Source organism: Rana temporaria, chromosome 5 (genome assembly GCF_905171775.1).
Source record: "Rana temporaria chromosome 5, aRanTem1.1, whole genome shotgun sequence".
Classification (NCBI taxonomy): domain Eukaryota; kingdom Metazoa; phylum Chordata; class Amphibia; order Anura; family Ranidae; genus Rana; species Rana temporaria.
The window spans coordinates 347,297,363-347,316,612 of record NC_053493.1 but is presented as its reverse complement, the minus strand read 5'-3'; the positions used below and the strand labels follow the sequence as shown (position 1 = coordinate 347,316,612).

At 41.0% G+C, this 19,250-nt stretch overlaps 1 protein-coding gene across 3 annotated transcripts in view; it reads left to right on the top strand.

Moving 5' to 3' along the window:
• The window catches only part of PAG1 (phosphoprotein membrane anchor with glycosphingolipid microdomains 1), a 331,656-nt gene that overhangs the window by 211,375 nt on the left and 101,031 nt on the right, over positions 1-19,250 (top strand). The window lies entirely within an intron of this gene.

Below are 19,250 nucleotides of genomic sequence, written 5' to 3'. Positions count from 1 at the left end.
CTTGAGGACTGTTGTAGTGGTGGAATAAAGCAAAGATACTTGGGTATAGAAAATAAGCTTTTTGTTATTTTTTCTTTTTTTCAGATATTTATATAGCACCGGCAATTTTTGCAGAGCTTTGTCTACTGTACATTCACATCAGTCCCTGCCTCAAGGAGCTTACAATTGAAGGTCCTTATGTCATATTATTATTATTATTATTATTATTATTTAGGTACTTGTATAGCGCTGTCAATTTACGCAGCACTTTACATATACATTGTACATTCACATCGGTCCCTACCCTCAAGGAGCTTACAATTGAAGGTCCTTATCTCATATTATTATTATTATTTAGGTACTTATATAGCGCTGTCAATTTGCGCAGCACTTTACATATACATTTTAAGCTCCTTGAGGGTAGGGACCGATGTGAATGTGCAATGTATATGTAAAGTGCTGCGTAAATTGACAGCGCTATATAAGTACCTAAATAATAATATGAGATAAGGACCTTCAATTGTAAGCTCCTTGAGGGTAGGGACCGATGTGAATGTACAATCTAAGGTCCCTAACTCACATTCATATACTAGGGCCAATTTTAGACAAAAGCCAATCAACCTACCAGCATGTCTTTGGAGTACATACACTTACCAGGGCCACCTTAGGCCTGACTCGCACCTATGCATTTTTAGTGCATTTTGCAGATTTGCACTACAGTCCATTTAACATGGTTTCCTATGGAACACGTGTAGTGCAAAATGCTTTTTGCATTTTGCAGATTTGCACTACAGAATGTGTTCCATAGGAAACCATGTTAAATGGACTGTAGTGCAAATCTGCAAAATGCAAAAGCACTAAAACGGCATAGGTGTGAATCCAGCCTTACACAGGCGCCAATTATCCTACTAGCATGTCTTTGGAGTATGTGAGGACACTGGAGTACCTGGAGGAAAACTATGCAAGCACACAGAGGACATGCAAACCCCATGCAGATAGTTTCATGGTAGGGATTCAAGCCAGGAATCCCATTAAGTCTGCCCTTCAGACTCATATTTTTGCAATAATCACATTTCTAAAGATCAGTGACTAAATAAATGATGGATAAATTATGTGGTATTACCATTAGCCAGTCATTCGAGTCTAGAAGCCATCAAGAATTTTTCAGATGCTAAAGAGCATGTTTTTATAGACTAGAAGGCTGGCCATACATTATACAATTGTACAATTTTTTCCTTTAGATTTACCAAAACCATGTAATATGAGGTCAAACCTAAACACTTCCAATTTGTATTCAATCAGGCAGGCCCTTCTACTACATTGTTCAAGGTATAGCTTAAGGAAATTGTATAATGTATGGCCAGCTTAATAGAACAGGTTCAGAAAGGTTAACGCTCCTAAAAAATTCCAGCTAGTGTCTGACTATGTTAATCTGCGCCACCAAGTCGATGGCGACTGTTACAGGTATTTTCACATCTTTAGGGCATATTGAGATTCCAACAAGTCCTTCACTTATTGATAAACTAGTTTTGGAATCTTTAATCTTAAAGTGTGCAGTGTTTTTCCGTGAGGTTGCTTTTGCTAAAGGACCTTATTCATACTTCACGCCTTTTACTTTTATCAAACCTTTTCGTGTATGGTTTTACAAAATAAGATTTTATATGTAGTGGAGATTCTGATGATTCCTCTGGCATGTATGTGTTCTCGAACTCGCTTTTCTCAGAATGACAGATGTCATAGTAGGTGTGGTTAAGGTTGTATATTGAATTGTCAGTAGCCTATGGAGAATGGTAAATATCACTGTCATGCAGAATTTTGCACAGAAGCCCCCAAACAGAAACCCTTCTGGTGGTGCGACAGATAATTGGTACTTTGGATTCTCCAAACAATAGTTCTGTTTCAAGGGTTTGAAAAGAAAGCTGTAACTAGTATGCCGTTTAATTAAAAACTCCGGCTGTATCAATATTTTGTCCAATAGAGGTGTGCTAAGAAGATGGCGCCAGTCAGTTGATTTTCTACTATACACTGCACTAATATAATTTATTTGACATGCGATGCACCAAAAAAGGATGTCGCATTCAACAATTTGCATTCCTCAACAACTGCTCATCTTTTTTTATCTGGCCCATGGTGTTTGTTTAGAAAAATTCCAACTTGGCTGCAAGTATAAGAGCTCAGCCTCAGATAAATCTTCCCACATCCCATAAGGTAGTTGAACCATCGTAGGACCCAATTTGCATTGCCGGGGCTTTGTCAGAGATCCAACTTTAAGGTGGTCAGAATTTTCTTGCTGCATAAGCCCTGGGTTCAGATGTTACTGTAGCGTACTGGATAGAAATGTTTCCCTAACAATCACAAATGTCCCTTTATATTCTAGGGAGACATTACACTAGCAGGCTTAAAATGGCAATAGATTACTTATTTTTTCGATCAGCCAGCTCATACAAAAAAAAAAAAAGAGCAACTCTTAACAGATTTCCCTTTTTTACGCATGTTCCTCTTCTATTCGGTGCCTGTATTGGAACTCAGATACCAAAGCGGCACCCCAAGTGTTCAATTTTACACTTTTCCCCACAACTCCATAGGCAGATTTAACTTCTTATGCAACCAAAAGCCTCTTGTGGCTTGGTAGAATCAATGTCTTCAAGATGGATATAATCCCTCGCTCTTTATGCCTGTTTCAGATGATCCCGATCCACCTACCTTCTTTATATTTTCAAAAAATTCACTGTCTGTTCTCTAAATTCATTTGGAGCGCAACCTGTCCCAGAATCTTTTTCAAAACGTAGAAGAAGGGGTCTCTAATGCTTCTCTGTACCATAAAGCGGTGGTATTTATGTTTACCATTGGCTGGTTCCATCACTTCTCATCCAAACTATGGGTGCATCTAGAAGGCTATATGAAGACCTCCCTTCATACACACAGGCATGCTAAAAGGAATTAAACCTGTCTTTTTCACCATCGGACTGGCAAAAGTGTTTTACCCTGACCCTTTAAATCATCCCCTGCCACAAAAACGCAGGAAATTAAACTTGTACCCAGATGGCATAGATGTACATTGATACTCCACCACTTTAATCACACAATACCTGACATATGCTGGCGGTACAATACATCGCAGGGCACCATGCTCCACATTTGGTGTGACTGCCCACACATAGTCATTAGTGTTGCTCACGAATATTCGCATTGCGAATATTCGACTCGAATATAGCATATTCGAGAAATCGCGCTATATTTCGAATTTCGCGGTGAATATTCGCAATTCCGAATATTCGCATTTTTTCAATTTGATTTTTAAAACAGATCACATCCTATCGACGTCTAAAAGCATTGCTGGGAGGGAGGAGTCTGGAGATGGCGCGGTCAGTGTGGAGGAGCAGCTAGACGGAGCGCCCGCTCTCCAGCCCTGCTCTGATCTCTGAGACCGGAGATGTTTAGGAGCCGGATCCCTCGCTCCCTTCGTTAGATCATCCCCCTCTCCCCCCCCGGATTGGAGTCCCTGGATCGGATCTTCACCCCCCCTCGACCAGGTCTGCCCGATTGGTCACCTGTAAACACGTGAGCAGCGCGGCTTCCCCGGCTCCCCTGGCTGGGCGTCGGCGAGTAGCGACGAGAGGACGGCGCTCAGAGATGGCTTGGGCGTGCAGAGTGGGGGGAGTGCAGAGGTGAGTGGGGGCCGGAGCCCCCCCCCCCCCGTGGTATCAGGTAGTGCTGTGTCCCCCCTGTCCTCCAGAGCGTGCGTGCGGGCAACCGTACTGTTAAGGTGAGCAGCGCCGCTCTAAGCAGCATGAGGGAAGGGGAGACGCAACACCAGGCAGCTCTGCAGCTCAAGTAAAAATCAAAATTAGAGAAGCTCGAGTCTGTATCTGGCCCCACAAACACCATCAACAGTAAGACCAGAAGACCAGAAACAAATGAAATATATTGCAGCAGCTCCTATTTTTTTTTTTTTTTCCCTGTTTGAAAACTCCCAGACGGGTGAGTACATTGGTGAGCTTATAGCATCCATCAGAGTGGTGAGTACAATGTCCTTTTATGAACTATGAACTAAGAACTAAGTGAAAAAAAAAAAAAAAAAACTTATATATTAATGGGACATTTTTCAGAGGAATTGGCAATTGGATGGGACTGATGTTGAAGACAGGTAATGATGTGATGTATGGGATGAGAGTATCAACGTCACTCACGGTGTTTGCAAAGATGCCGGTAATCTTATTGTCTTGTGGTGGCTCCCCCCTTGCTTTTCACCCTCTTTCCACTTGGGATTAATTACAGTGTGACTATTTATATTTTACAACATATGTGGAACACACATGGATCTTTCTCACATTCTGGTATCTATAGTATACATATGAGTTGGTAAAGAACGGGACTAAAAGAGGAAGATATAATGGAGAAAGTATAACGCATAGTATAATTCATTATACTACAGAGCTCTGAGAACCCGCAAAAGGAGGTGTTAAAACTTAAAAAAAAGTGGTGAAACGAATATATATACCAACGGACTATGTTTCCAAGAAGAACGGTAACTAGAAGTGACTGACATAACAGAACGGGAAATAAGCTTACTGAACTTGATGTGTCTGTAAGAAGCCGGCATTTGTCTCTCTTGTGGTCTTTCTAGGCAGCATCCCCTGGATATTTTTTTTTCCCTCTCTAGTGGGATCAATCATAATACAGGGAGGGATTTTTTTTTTTTTTTTTTTTTTTTTTTTTTCTCTTCTCAGCAAAACATACGTAATACATATTGAACTCTGTCTAAAAGAAAATCTAGAACCCATAAGATATAATATACAGATGACTGGGCAGAGAACGTGACTGAAACTGGTGGACACTAGAGCAAAAGTATAAGCATTTCTGTAAATTATCACACCATTAAGCCCTGAAACCGGTATAAAGAAGACCTTAAGATTGGTGGGCATTGGAGAATGACAGAAGGAGGGGGTCAGAATATGTGTTAGGCGCATTGAATATTTGTAATATATAGCTAAAGAGGAAGAAATACTATAATAACATTAAATAGTAAATATTGATACAAGAAATTTCAAAAGGCCCTGCCATAGGTACTATATACCCCCATACCCCCCATAACCGCAAAACGGACTTCCTAAAGGAAAAACATAAAGAAAAAAAAAAAAAAAAAACATACATATAACATACATATAAAATCTCGGTGAGGTGGGCAGCTATAATATAGACGCGGCAAGAAGCACGGGTAAAAATTCAGGACTATTGAGGACTGAGAGGGGGTGAAGGATGACCACAAGGGGAAAAGGAGTGAGAGGTGGGGCAATCCCAAAGGCCCCCCGCTTAAGTCAAAGTCCAGGCCCAATGTGCAAATTTGTGACCCATGGGACAAACGGAGACAATCAGCATACAGAAAAATCAATAACCACCAGAGGAGCGCAAGTGGAGAAGGAGAAAAAAAAGGAAAAGAAAAAGGGGGTCGCTAACACTTTGGCGGACCCAGAAACACTCTCAGAGTCACTCCTAGAGATTAGAATAGATCAAGATAGAGAAATAGATAAAGATAAAGAAATAGACCTTGAACAAAGAAATAAGGACGAAACGCAGGACATGACACGTCTGCCAACAAAAAGGGAAATGGAAGGAATGTTCGCGGCACTAGAAAGATCACTCAAATCGCAAATGGAAAAAATGGAGAGAAACATGGGGTATATACTGGAAAGAGTGGAAGAAGTGGAAAAAAAAGTCGATCATAATGTAACCTCAGTTAAAAAACTAGAGGATGAAATAAAAGCATTAAAAACAAATCAGCGAGAACAGGCTTATAAATTAGAAGATCAAGAAAACAGGGATAGAAGGAAGAACATAAGGATACGAGGAATCCCAGAAACAACACAAGACGAGGATCTCTCAGAAATAATAAGGAAAGTCTGTAATCCAATATTAGAGAGAGAAATAACTTCTCCACTTAAAATAGAACGAGCACACAGGATACGACGCCCCAGAGAGAGAGTACAGGATTACCCAAGGGACATTATTGTTCGATTTGAAAGCTGGGAAGAGAAAAATCAACTATGGAGAAAACTGAGAGGGAAGTCGCCATTAGAATACGACCAACATATTATTCAAATATACCAAGACCTGTCACAAGAGACGTTAAAAAGAAGAAGAAGCTTAAAACCTCTGCTAGGAATCCTACAGGAACATGATATACAATATAACTGGGGATTCCCAGCCTGCCTGATAGGCAGGAAAAACGGTATCTCTGCAAGGTTGAGGTTCTTAGAGGAAGTTCCAGAGTTTTGTCAGCGACTGGACATTCCAATACCATCTAAAAAAGATTAACAATGTTGAAGCGACGGTGGAAGGAGGGGGGAAGGGGGGGGGGAGTGGGGTGGGGGAGGGGGGGATAGGGAGGCACAAATATAGTAAACAACGGGAGCAGGGCTGGGGAGAGGGAGGACCTGGAGAGTACTCCTTCACCTGTTTCCCATGAGTGGGAGATAGGAGACCGGGCCAACATAGAATTCCACCTCAGCCGGAGGAGCAAAAGAGCGCCTGGAGCGCCAAATAAGAAAAGCTCCAAAATGACCAAAGGGTCAAAGACCAACCAGAGGTTGGGGGGGGGGAGGGGATGAGAAAGCCCCATACGAAGATCACAGGGGTAAGGTATGAGTGGGGGGGGGGTGGCGGGGGGAGGAGGAGAGGGAGGGTGGGAGAAGGGGTTCGGGGAGGGGAGGGGAAGATTAGGAAAAGGGGCCCAGATCTGTGTGTCATGCAATAAGGGAAAACAAATGCACTCGAGAAAAGCACCAGGGAAAAAAAAAAAAAAAGAGAAAAAGATGACAAATATAAATTTTTTAACATATAATGTAAGAGGTCTCAACTGCCCGGAAAAAAGGCATATGGTATTAAGAGAGGTTGAAAGGTATTCAGCGGAAATAGTTTTTTTGCAAGAGACGCACATAACTTTGGATTCTAGTGCTAGATTGTATTCTCGGGCAGTTCCCACCTGGTACTACGGGGATTCTCCAAAGAAGAGAGCCAAGGGGGTCGCCATAGGAATAGGGAAGAACATCTCCTTCACAGTAGAAGACAGGAAAGTGGACCCTGAAGGCCGCTATTTGTTTTTAAAAGGAATACTCCAAGGGAAAAAATACACGCTAGCAAACATATATTGCCCAAACAGCCAACCACATAAATACCTGAGGGGGATCTTGAATGCTTTAATGGATTTTAAACTTGGACATGTAATACTCGCAGGAGACTTTAACCTTTCAATGGACTATCAACTAGATAGTACGTCCGGGGCACAGAGACGAAATATTAAACAGCTAAGAATATTAGGGAAAAAAATCCACAGTTACTGTTTAATAGATCCTTGGAGGATAACATATCCAAATAAAAGGGATTATACCTATTACTCTTCTGTGCACGGCACATATTCAAGACTGGATTATATAATGGTAGACCACGAGTTACTGGAAGAGGTAGTTAAAACCTCGATAGGGGTAACTACAATCTCAGATCATGCTCCGGTAATAGTAAAAATTAGATTCAAAGAAATAGAGCAAAGAAAAGGATCATGGAACTTAAACGAAGAACTTTTAGAGGACAGCGAGGTAAATAACATTGTGAGAACTGATTTGGAGCAATATTTCACTCTTAACAATACACCTGAAGTAAGGGTAGCCACTATTTGGGAGGCCCATAAGGCATACATTAGAGGGAAACTAATCTCGATAGGAGCAGGGAAAAAAAAAATAAGAAAACTAAACATGGAGAAACTAACAACGGAGTTATTTGAACTGGAGCAAACGCATAAAGAGCGAGGGGAAAATGAAATATATCAAGAAATTATTGCAAAGAGGGCCCAGCTTAGAGACTTAATGAAGGTTGAAACAAGGGATATATTCAAAAACGTCAGAAAAGAGCGGTATAAATGGGGGAATAAACCAGGGAAATATTTAGCGAGAATATCCAGGGAAAAAAAAAAGAAAAACTATATAGAAAAAATAAAAAACCAAGACGGTCAGATGAAATATAGGACGTCTGAAATTGCGGAGTCCTTTCGGACTTTCTATAGTTCATTATACGCAATAAGAATAAATGAGACTCTAGAGCAGGAAAATATTAGAAAAAAGAAAATTAGGGAATACTTAGAAGAAGTGAAATTAACTAAAATCTCTCAAAACGATTTTGATTCCCTGGAGGCTCCAATAACTCAAGATGAGATATATAGAGCTTTCCAGGAAACACCGTGTGGTAAGAGCCCAGGCCCTGATGGCTTGCCGATTATATACTACAAAAAATTTAAAGAACTCCTGGTCCCAGAGATGTGTAATTATTTTAATAAAATAGGAGAGGAAGAGGAAATAAGAAAAGAATCCCTCTTGGCAAATATTACTATTATCCCTAAAACAGGAAAGGATGGAACCTTGTGCTCCAACTACCGACCAATCGCGCTTCTAAATGCAGACTTGAAGGTATACGCGAAAATATTAGCAACTAGGATAAAAAGTCTAATGCCGCAATTAATAAACACAGATCAGGTAGGTTTCGTAACAGGCAGAGAGGGGAGAGATAATAGCATAAGGACCCTGCTGTTATTGCAAAATGAGCCAAAAAAGAAACCCCCAGTCGTACTCATGTCTTTAGATGCTGAAAAAGCATTTGACAGAGTCGACTGGGGGTTTATGATGGAAACCCTACAAAATATAGGCCTGGGACCAAGGTTCATGAAATGGGTAATGAATCTATACAGTCACCCGACGGCAAGGGTGAAGGTCAACGGGGGTATGTCGTCTGTGTTCGAAATGAAAAATGGAACCAGACAGGGGTGCCCGCTCTCACCTCTCCTATATGTAATAGCCCTGGAACCATTGTTAGCAAAAATTCGGGAAAACCCGGATATAGGGGGGGTGAGAGTGGGAGAGGAAGAACACAAGGTGGCGGCATACGCAGACGACATACTCCTATATTTGACCAAACCCAGGGTGTCCCTCCCCAACATCATAAAGGAAATAAAAAGATACGGGGAACTTTCAAATTTTAAAATAAACCCGATAAAAACAGTTATTTTAGACTTGGGGATAGACAAAAAAGAAGCCGAAGAACTACAGAAAGAGTTCCCTTTTACATGGGAAAAAGAAGCTATAACGTATTTAGGAATAAAAATTACATCAAGATTTGAAAAACTATACTCGGTTAACTTTGTCCCCCTAATTAATGAAATTAACCAAGACCTGAAAAATCTTGCAAAAAAACATATTTCTTGGATAGGTAAGATCAATGCGTTTAAAATGATGATATTACCAAAGATTACATATAAACTTCAAATGCTCCCAATAAAAATACCACAAAGTTTTTTTAAAGTAATCAAAACAGTAATCCTGAAATACATATGGACAGGTAAAAAGGCTAGACTAAGTTACTCATTGTTGAGTATGAAAAAAAAAGGAGGGGGACTGGGGCTTCCTGATATAAAAAGATATTACTCTGCTGTTAATTTAGCTAGGTTGGTGGAATGGTCAAATATATACACAAAAAAAAAATGGGTACGAATGGAAGAAATATTAAGTAGCACACAATTAAAAAGAAACATATGGATACCACCCAAAATGAGGGAATTGGGCACAAATACGCATAGTATAACAAGGAACGTACTTAGAATATGGGACACAATATTTAGACGGGAAAAATGGGAGTACAACTCGCCATTGATCCCTTTAGTAGGCACAAATTTTTTTCCACCAGGTAAAGGAACACGTTTTGGAAAGCTAATGGGGGAGAAAAAATTAAAAGATATTGTTACACGGGGGAAAATTAAACTAAGACAAGATATAAAGATAGGAGAAGGGGATCACATGATGAGTGAATGGGAGTACATGCAGTTAAAACACTTTGTGAGTACATTACCACAACCAATTAGGGAAGACAAGACACTACACCCAATAGAAAAAATTTGCAATATGGATAAGCCCCTGACACACGGTATATCAAAGGCATATGGGATACTAACGGAGCTTGAGTCCCAGGAAATGCTCCCCTTTTTCGAAAAATGGGAAAAAGATTTGGGTAAAAGGATTGATAAACAACAAATGATAGGCGCAGTATACAATCATGCATCGGACAACACTACCATTGAAGTAAACTACAAATGTATGGTCCGATGGCACTTGACCCCATCGAGAATGAGTAAGATCCACCCAAATAACTCAGAGCTATGTTGGAGAAATTGTAAGCAAAAAGGAACAACTATGCATATATGGTGGGACTGCCCGAGAGTCCAGGAATACTGGAAAGAAATTTTGGAATATATCGTAGAAATAACGGGGGAGAGGATTCCTTGCAACCCGCTGACCTGTATGTTTCACGGAACTGAAAAAACAAAAAAACAATACGGAACAACATTGGTCCCAGTGCTCCTAAATGCAGCAAAGGCCCTGATCCCAAAGAACTGGCTACACCCAAAGAGGCCATCAATTAAAGAGTGGATAGAAAGGGTGGAATATATAGAAGAAATGGAGTATCTTGCCTGTAGAGAGACAGGCGGCGAAGACAAATACAGGGTGGTCTGGGAAAAATGGAAAGTGTTTAAATCTTCAGAAAAGTTTGCCCAGGGAATGACAGAAGCAGATAGATGAGAAACCTAAGAGAAGACAGCGTGGCACACAGATCTAGGGAGAGGGGGGAAAGGGGGGAGGATAAGGGGGGGGGAGGGAAGGGGAAGGGGAGGGAGGAAGGGGGGAAAGGGAAAAAAAAAAAAAAAAAAAAAGGGCTAGTCATGTCACAACAGTAAGCAACGCAGCCAGACTGGTTAATTAGTAAAAGGAAAATTAATGGATTTTGCCAAGTTTAAAATTATACAGAAGAAAAGGAACTTAAACAAATAAATAAATCTCACGAATGATGCGAAGCCACAAGAGAGATGTTATGGGCGGTCGAACCGTGTGCTAGTCTCGCTGCTAAATGTGAGCAGAGTCTGACGTGAAAAAAATAAAAAAAAATAAAATAAAAGCATTGCTGGTATGATTAGAGACCCTGGGCCGAGTAGCTAAGCTGAGGCGATCCTTTTATGTTGCCAAATTGAAAAAAAAAATTGCGATTTTTCGCTATTGCGAATGCGAAAATGATTGCGAATTTTCGATAACTGTGGTAGGAGAACTCTGATTGTCTCTGATGCAAAAGGGGGGGGGGCTTTGTGTATGTTATGAATATTTGTATGTTTGATATTATTATTTTTTGTAAGGGGAGAATACAGCAGCAACTCAAAAATGTTATACAACATAAGTTAATACAAGACAGAAAATGGAGTCGCTCTACAAGAATAAAAAATATGTCTAGTGACAAGACATGTGGGCAAATTATAAAATAAGCAAGCGCAAATAACTTGTGAAATACACAGTGAAACAAATATATAAAGAAATATAGTCCCAATAATAGAAAAATAATCTTTCATAAAAATGTCTTTGATATGTGAAGTGAAAAAAAGTCCAAAGCATGCAGCATGAACGTGTTCAATCTTCAAGGTGTTTGATTGACAAATGGCTGTGACAGATGGATAGAGTAAAGAATCGCCACCAATGCAAAACACTTTTTATTTTGTATTGTAAAATATCACGAATATTCTGAGCCAATCAGAGTGCTCCTTCCGCATTTGCCGAATATTCGCAATTATTTTGTATTGTAAAATATCAAGAATATTCTGAGCCAATCAGAGTGCTCCTTCCGCATTTGCCGAATATTCGCAATTATTTTGTATTGTAAAATATCACGAATATTCTGAGCCAATCAGAGTGCTCCTACAGCATTTGTCGAAATTGCGCAATAAATATCGCATTCGCATGTTGCGATATTTCGATAAAATATCACGAATATTCTGAGCCAATCAGAGTGCTCCTACCGCAGTTATCAAAAAATCGCAATTATTTTCGCATTCGCAATAGCGAAAAATCGCAATCATTTAATTTCGATAAAATATCACGAATATTCGAATTTAGCGAATATATCTCGAATATTCGAATATATATTCGAGATATATCGCGAAATCGAATATGGCATATTCTGCTCAACACTAATAGTCATATTGGAGAAAAATGTTTTGACCTGTGCTGAAGAGTCATGGCAACATCTATCCAAGCTTCACCCGAGATGGCTCTCCTATCCATGATCCCCAGATCCTTTAAATCTGCTAAAAGAGATGTCCTCAAACACTTTATTGCATCTAGGGCAGTCATTTCTCGCCACTGGAAATTAACGGCTGCACCCTCCCTTAGGGAAATGGGCAATGGAAGTAGACTCCATAGGGGACCTGGACTACTTGTTGGCACAGGAAACCAGAAAGGGAGGACCAATTTTTCCCATGCTTGGACCACGTGGTTCATGTTCCGATGCTGCTCCAGTCTGGGCCCTAGGAGATTCAACCCCCCAATCCTCCTTGGCCGTGATGGAATGTCCCTGACCTTTTTCCTTGCTTCTATTCGTTTTTTTACTTTGCTTACTTCCATAGCAACCCCAATTTCCTTACATAGTTGGTCTTTTACAGTTGACTTATTTTTCTTCATGATGATGCATAATGAGTTTCCCTATATACTAACTGAAATTTATGTTGCATGACAGTTGCTCTTTCCCCCCAACGTATTAGGTTACTGGTACATTTGCTATTGGTATGGGCTTTGGGGTTGCTTATATAATGTAGCCCTATACTAAACAATGTTTTTTAGACTGCTCATAATCCTATACTGGAGATGTTATGTTTGTACCTATAATATTTGTTCTTTGTAATTTAATAAAAACGAAATAATATAAGAAAACAAAAACACATATTTCTCCATCTACACAATCAAGGCGGATAAGAGGAATTCTCCCTGTTGAGATATTGTATTCTGACAGTGGGGTCTCTCTACTGTCAAAATACATTAAGCAGCAGCTGCAGCTCATTGGCTGCAGCTGCTGAATCGAGAAACATTTTCCAACATTCCCGGGAGCCTATACACATTGATCGGAATTCTGCTGATTCCTATAGAACCTGCCAAAATTTGATCCATCTATGGCAGCTGTAATCAGTAAGCCAAGAGTAGCTTTCCAACTTCAATAACCCATACCAACCATTTGGAATTTATCTTTCACCAATTTATCATCTGTGAACTGAAATGTAATTTAGTTGCCTTGCGTTATTACACTTTGCATCCCAATATGGTGCTTGTTTACTTCTATACCAGATAAACCGGTTGGTTTGCAATTGCCTAAAATCACGTCTTATCCACCTGTGTTGCGGAGTGATAAATAGTTACCTATATTTAGGAAATAAAATCACAAAAATAACTTTTATCTGACTTTCTATCCATTTGTTGCTCATTGGTTAACACACTTGCCTTGCAGCTCTCAGTAATGGGTTCAGATTTGAATTGAGATAGTATCTAGTTTGTATGTTTCCTGTGTCTGCGTGGTTCTGAGTGCTGTGGTTGCCTCCCACAATACAAAAATGCTTTTGTGAGCATGTACTTATGTAAGCATAAGTGTGATGAGTACAGGAAACTGGTCTTCAGGGACGGGAACTAATGAGAATGGTTTTATATACTCTACCGTGTGACTGATGTTTGGTTTTATTTAAACTTCTCAGTTTATCCCTTGTTGTGCCTTATGGTCATTCTCTTTACATTTTCTCTATATAGCAGGTTGTAGTGTCACTTTTGGTGTTGGTTTGCAGCAAACTGTGAACTAAGAAATCACCTGACAACCATTTGGCTTTGTTACCGGTTGTTTCTCCACATTGAAGCAAATGGTTGCATAAGTAGAGCTGCCCTGGGCTAGATTCAGATAGAATGGTCTATCTATGCGCCCGGCGTAACGTATCTCAGATACGTTACGCCGCCGTAATTTAGGGCGCAAGTTCTGTATTCAGAAACAACGTGCGCCCTTAGTTACGGCGGCGTAACGTATCTGTGTCGGCGTAAGCCCGCCTAATTCAAATGTGGATGATGTGGGTGTGTTTTATGTATATTAACTGTGACCCCGCGTATTTGACATTTTTTACGAACGGCGCATGCGCCGTTCGTGAAAAAATCCCTGTGCGCATGCTCGAAATTTCGCCGCAAAACGTCATTGCTTTTGACGTGAACGTAAATTATGTCCAGCCCTATTCGCGAACGACTTACGCAAACGACGTAAAATTTTCAAAACTCGACACGGGAATGACGGCCATACTTAACATAGGATATGCCTCATATAGCAGGGGTAACTATAAGCCGAAAAAAGCCTAACGTAAACGACGTCAAAAAATGCGCCGGCCGGACGTACGTTTCTGAATCGGCGTATCTAGCTCATTTGCATATTCCTTGCGTAAATATACAGAAGCGCCACCTAGCGGCCAGCGTAAATATGCAGCCTAAGATACGACGGTGTAAGTCACTTACGCCGGTCGGATCTTAAGGAAATCTATGCGTAACTGATTCTATGAATCAGGCACATAGATACGACCCTGCACACTCAGAGATACGACGGCGTATCTGGAGATACGCCGTCGTATCTTCTCTCTGAATCTACCCCCATATTGTCAGGACAAGCTAAGGATGTAGTACTTTGCTATAAAACGTGCTTTACATTATTTAACCACTTAAGGACCAGTGCACAACGATATACGTCAACACAATGGCAGCGCTGAGCAGATGGACGTACCTGTACGTCCCCTTTAAGATGCGGCATTGTGGGGATACCCGTGATCGTCTTACGGAGAGGAGACAGGATACAGATCACAGCTCCCTGTGATCGGGAGCAGTGATCACTATCGTGTCACACGTAGCCCATCCCCCCTAAAGTTAGAACACCTCTTTAGGACACATTGAACCCCTTCAGCGCCCCCTACTGGTTAACCCCTTTACTGCCAGTGTGATTTTTACAGTAATCGGTGCATTTTTATAGCACTGTTCGCTGTATCGATGACAATGGTCCCAAAATGGCGTCAAGTGTCCGCCATAATGTCGCAGTCACCATACAAAACGATGATCGCCGCCATTACTAGTAAAAAAAATAAAAAATTGCCATAAAACTATCTATTTTGTAGACACTAACTTTTGCGCAAAACCAAAAATATGTAGAAGAATACGTATCGGCCTAAACTGAGGAAACAAAACGTTTTTTTATATATTTTTTGGGGATATTTATTATAGCAAAAAGTAAAAAAATATATATATTTTTTTTTTTTTCAAAATTGTCGCTCGTTTTTTGTTTTATAGCGCAAAAAATAAAAACCGCAGAGGTGATCAAATACAACCAAAAGAAAGCTCTATTTGTGGGAAAAAAAGGACGTCAATTTTGTTTGGGAGCCACGTAGCACGACCGCGCAATTGTCAGTTAAAACTGCGCAGTGCCGAATCGCAAAAAGTGCTCTGGTCTTTGGCCAGCCAAATGGTCCGGGGCTTAAGTGGGTAACATGCAGTACATCACATGTGAAAATAATCAGTAGATCCATACCTATATCTAGTAGTAGTTAGTTGTATTCAAATGGACTTGCTCTGTAATGTTGAAGATGTTCATAGCTTCTCCAAGCCACTTCTTCATTTCTAATAAGCATCACGAAAGTACCCCATTAGATGCTTATTAGAACTGAAGACGTTTCTTGGGGAAGCCATTAAAAAACCTGTCTAATTAAATGTGCATTACTAATAGCTGTATAATGGCCTGGATAAAGAAGAACTTTAGACATCTACCAGTCTACTATAGAGAAGTCCCACCCTAAACCTCTCTGTTGGCAATGGGTAACCTTCTCCACCAATAGAGGGAGGTTTACAAGGCAGGAGTGGATAGAATCAAGCTTGACATTTGCACTGACAGTTAAATAATTCCAGGAATGGTATATTTCTACATATTTACATTGGTCCAGCTTGTCCCAAATCTGGGCAATACCATACCTCCCAACCGTCTCGGATTTCGCGGGAATGTCCCGCGATCCGCGGTAAATCCCGCGGTCCCGCGAGCAGTGCTATTGTCCCGCGATTACCCCCCCGCTCAACAACTTCGTTTGGGGGGTATGCTCATTTGTCCCTCATTCTGAAGTTGAAAAGTTGGGAGGTGGAAATCACTGATGTAGACACCGCTACTCAAGTGATCTCTTGCTGAGTGGCCAGTCTGATGCATTGTCAATACAGAAGGTTGGTTGATCAGCACTGGTGCTTTTCGAGGAATTCTTTGCATTTTTCAATGAATGCAAAGCATTCTCTGATTGGAACAGGTGGAGAGACAGGGCAGTGATGTCACACTCTCCACCTTGTCCAGTCAGGTAATGCTTTGCATTGAATCACAAAATGCAACGCATTCTCTGAATGGAACTAGTGCTGAGCTCTCGATCGTGTGTTCACAATACATTGGGCCAGCTGCCCAGCAGGGCACCAAGAAGCATGTGGAGGTAACTGGAGAAGCTGTGTCAGTGCCAGTGATTTCCATCTTCAAGCCCCATTGGCCAGGTATGTCATATACACTATCCAAGCTTGACCAATGCAACTGTATACCATGCCGATACCTGGAGTTATTCTTTAACCGTTTGCCGACCGCTGCATGAGGATGTACGTCGGCAGAATGGCACGGCTGCACAAATGGGCATACCCATACATCCCTCTGTCATCGCAGGCTAGCGGACGCACGCACGTTGATGTCCGCCGGTGGACCCTCGATCGTGATATGAATAGGCAGAACAGGGAGATGCCTTTTTGTAAACGAGGCATTTCCCTGTTCTGCCTAGTGACAAGACAGGGATCTACTGCTCCCAGTGATCGCTGTCATGTTTTAGTGAGCTCATCCCCCCTACAGTTAAAACACACTGAGGGAATACACTTAACCCCTTGATCGCCCCCCTAGTGTTTAACCCCTTTGCTGCCAGTGACATTTATACTGTATTCAGTGGCTATTTTTAGCTCTGATCGCTGTATAAATGTCAATGATCCCAAAATAGTGTCAAAAGTGTCCGATCTCTCCGCCACAATCACAATATTTATTTTGCAGATCGCCGCCATTACTAATAAAAAATAGAAAATGCCATAAATCTATCCCCTTTTTTTGGGGGGGGGGGGGGATTTAGCAAAAGTTAATAATTTTTTTTCAAAATTGTCAGTCTTTTTTTATTTATAGTGCAAAAAATAAAAACCGCAGAGGTGATCAAATACCAACAAAAGGACGTCAATTTTGTTTGGGTGCAACATCACACAACCACGAAATTGTCAGTTAAAGCAACGCAGTGGCGTATCACAAAAAATGCTCTGGTCATTAAGGGGGGTACATTCTTCCAGGGCTGAAGTCGTTAAAGCTGAATTCTAGGGGGATATAAAAGACACACATTTAAGTGGTGGTAAAGTCTGGGAGGGGGAAAAAAATCCCCCCTGCAAGTTAAGGGCATCGCATGCTAGTAAGTTATAAATGACTTGCCTTATAACGAAGACCTCCACTGGCACGCTGTGATTACTGACAAGGCTTCCATCTTTACCCAGTCTTCCCTCTGGGTTCGCAGGCTCCAGCTGTTTGAATGGCCAAACCAAAATGACGTAACTTCCGCGCATGTGCACGGGAGTCATAGCTGCTGCATAAAGCTCTGAAGGGATGGCCTACTCATTATGCTGTCCCTTCAGAGTGCAGTGCGCATGCACAGGTGATGTCACCGGCTGCAATAACAGTGAATATCTCCTAAGCAGTGCATGTTTAGGAGATATTTTGTGTACCTACGAGTAAACTTTATTAAAAGCTTACCTGTAAAGAAAAAGTTCCCAAACTGTGCTTACTACCGCTTTAATGCACCACTATGCATACCACAAGTAGCAGAACAAGGAGCCAATCCATTCATGTGCTGACAAGAAGCTTGCTATGAGGAGGAGAGGTCAGAGTGACATACAGATGAGCTCATTACTGTACTGCTTCTCCTCTCACTGTTCAGTAGCTGATAGCTATTATCCACTACAACTTCAGTAACTGACATACAGTAAAACCTTGGTTTGAGAGTAACTTGGTTTGAGAGCGTTTTGCAAGACAAGCAAAATGTTTTAATACATTTTGCCTTGATATGCAAGCAATGTCTTGATATAAGAGTAGTGTCACAACTGAGTATAAAAAAGAAGAAGAGGGGAGCCTCTAAGTGTAGAAATAACTGACAATTGCGCGGTCGTGCGACGTGCCTCCCAAACAATATTGAAGTCCTTTTTTTCCCACAAATATAGCTTTCTTTTGGTGGTATTTGATCACCTCTGCGGTTTTTAGTTTTTGTGCTATAAACAAAAATAGAGCACCAATTTTGAAAAAAAAATTTTTTTGCTATAATAAATATCTTACAAAAATATATAAAAAAAGCAATTTTTTCCTCAGTTTAGGCTGATACGTATTCTTCTACATATTTTTCGTAAAAAAAAAAAATCGCAATAAACGTTTGGTTTGCCCAAAAGTTATAGCGTTTACAAAATAGGGGGTAGTTTTATGGCATTTTTATTGATATTTTTTTTTTACTAGTAATGGCGGCGATCAGCAATTTTTTTTCGGTACTGAGACATTATGGCGGACACTTTTGACACATTTATGGGACCATTGGCATTTTTATAGCGATCAGTGCTATAAAAATGCATTGGATTACTATAAAAATGCCACTGGCAGGGAAGGAGTTAACACTAGGGGGTGGGGAAGGGGTAAAGTATGTTCCCTAGGTGTGTTTACCCACACAGCTCCCGGTCCTCGCTCTGTAACGAGCAATCGCGGGTGCCCGGCGGCGATCGGGCACGCGCACGGGAGTCAGGGATGCGTGACTCCGATGGCGCGCACGCGCCCCTAGTGGCCGCTTCGCGAGCCAGTGTAGAGCTTCGGGCTCTTGCACAGGGGAGCGGACCTGCTGCTGTAGAACTGCGGCGGATGGTCGACAAGTAGTTAATGAAGGTACAACATTTAGCAACTTCTTGCTACACTTAGAGGCGCCTCTCTTATCTTTTATACCCTGTAAGAAAAAAAAATGCTTTGATATACAAGTGCTTTGCATTACAAGCGTGTTTCTGGAACAAATTCTACTCGCAAACCAAAGTTTTACTGTATAAAGTAAAGGATAGTGCACTTTCACTAATCACATTTTACAAGCCTCCTCTTTTTAAACACTCACTGAAAGCAAAGTGTTCCTTTTTAATGCAGAAACACAGACAGTAACATTTCATTACCTAATTAGTTTCATATCTAAGCACACTTTTCTCTGAGACATTGCTTTTTGAAGACCTGTAAATGCAATAGCACAGCACTTTGATCCAGGAAATATGGTGAGGGTGATGATTGGGTTTAGCTTTTTG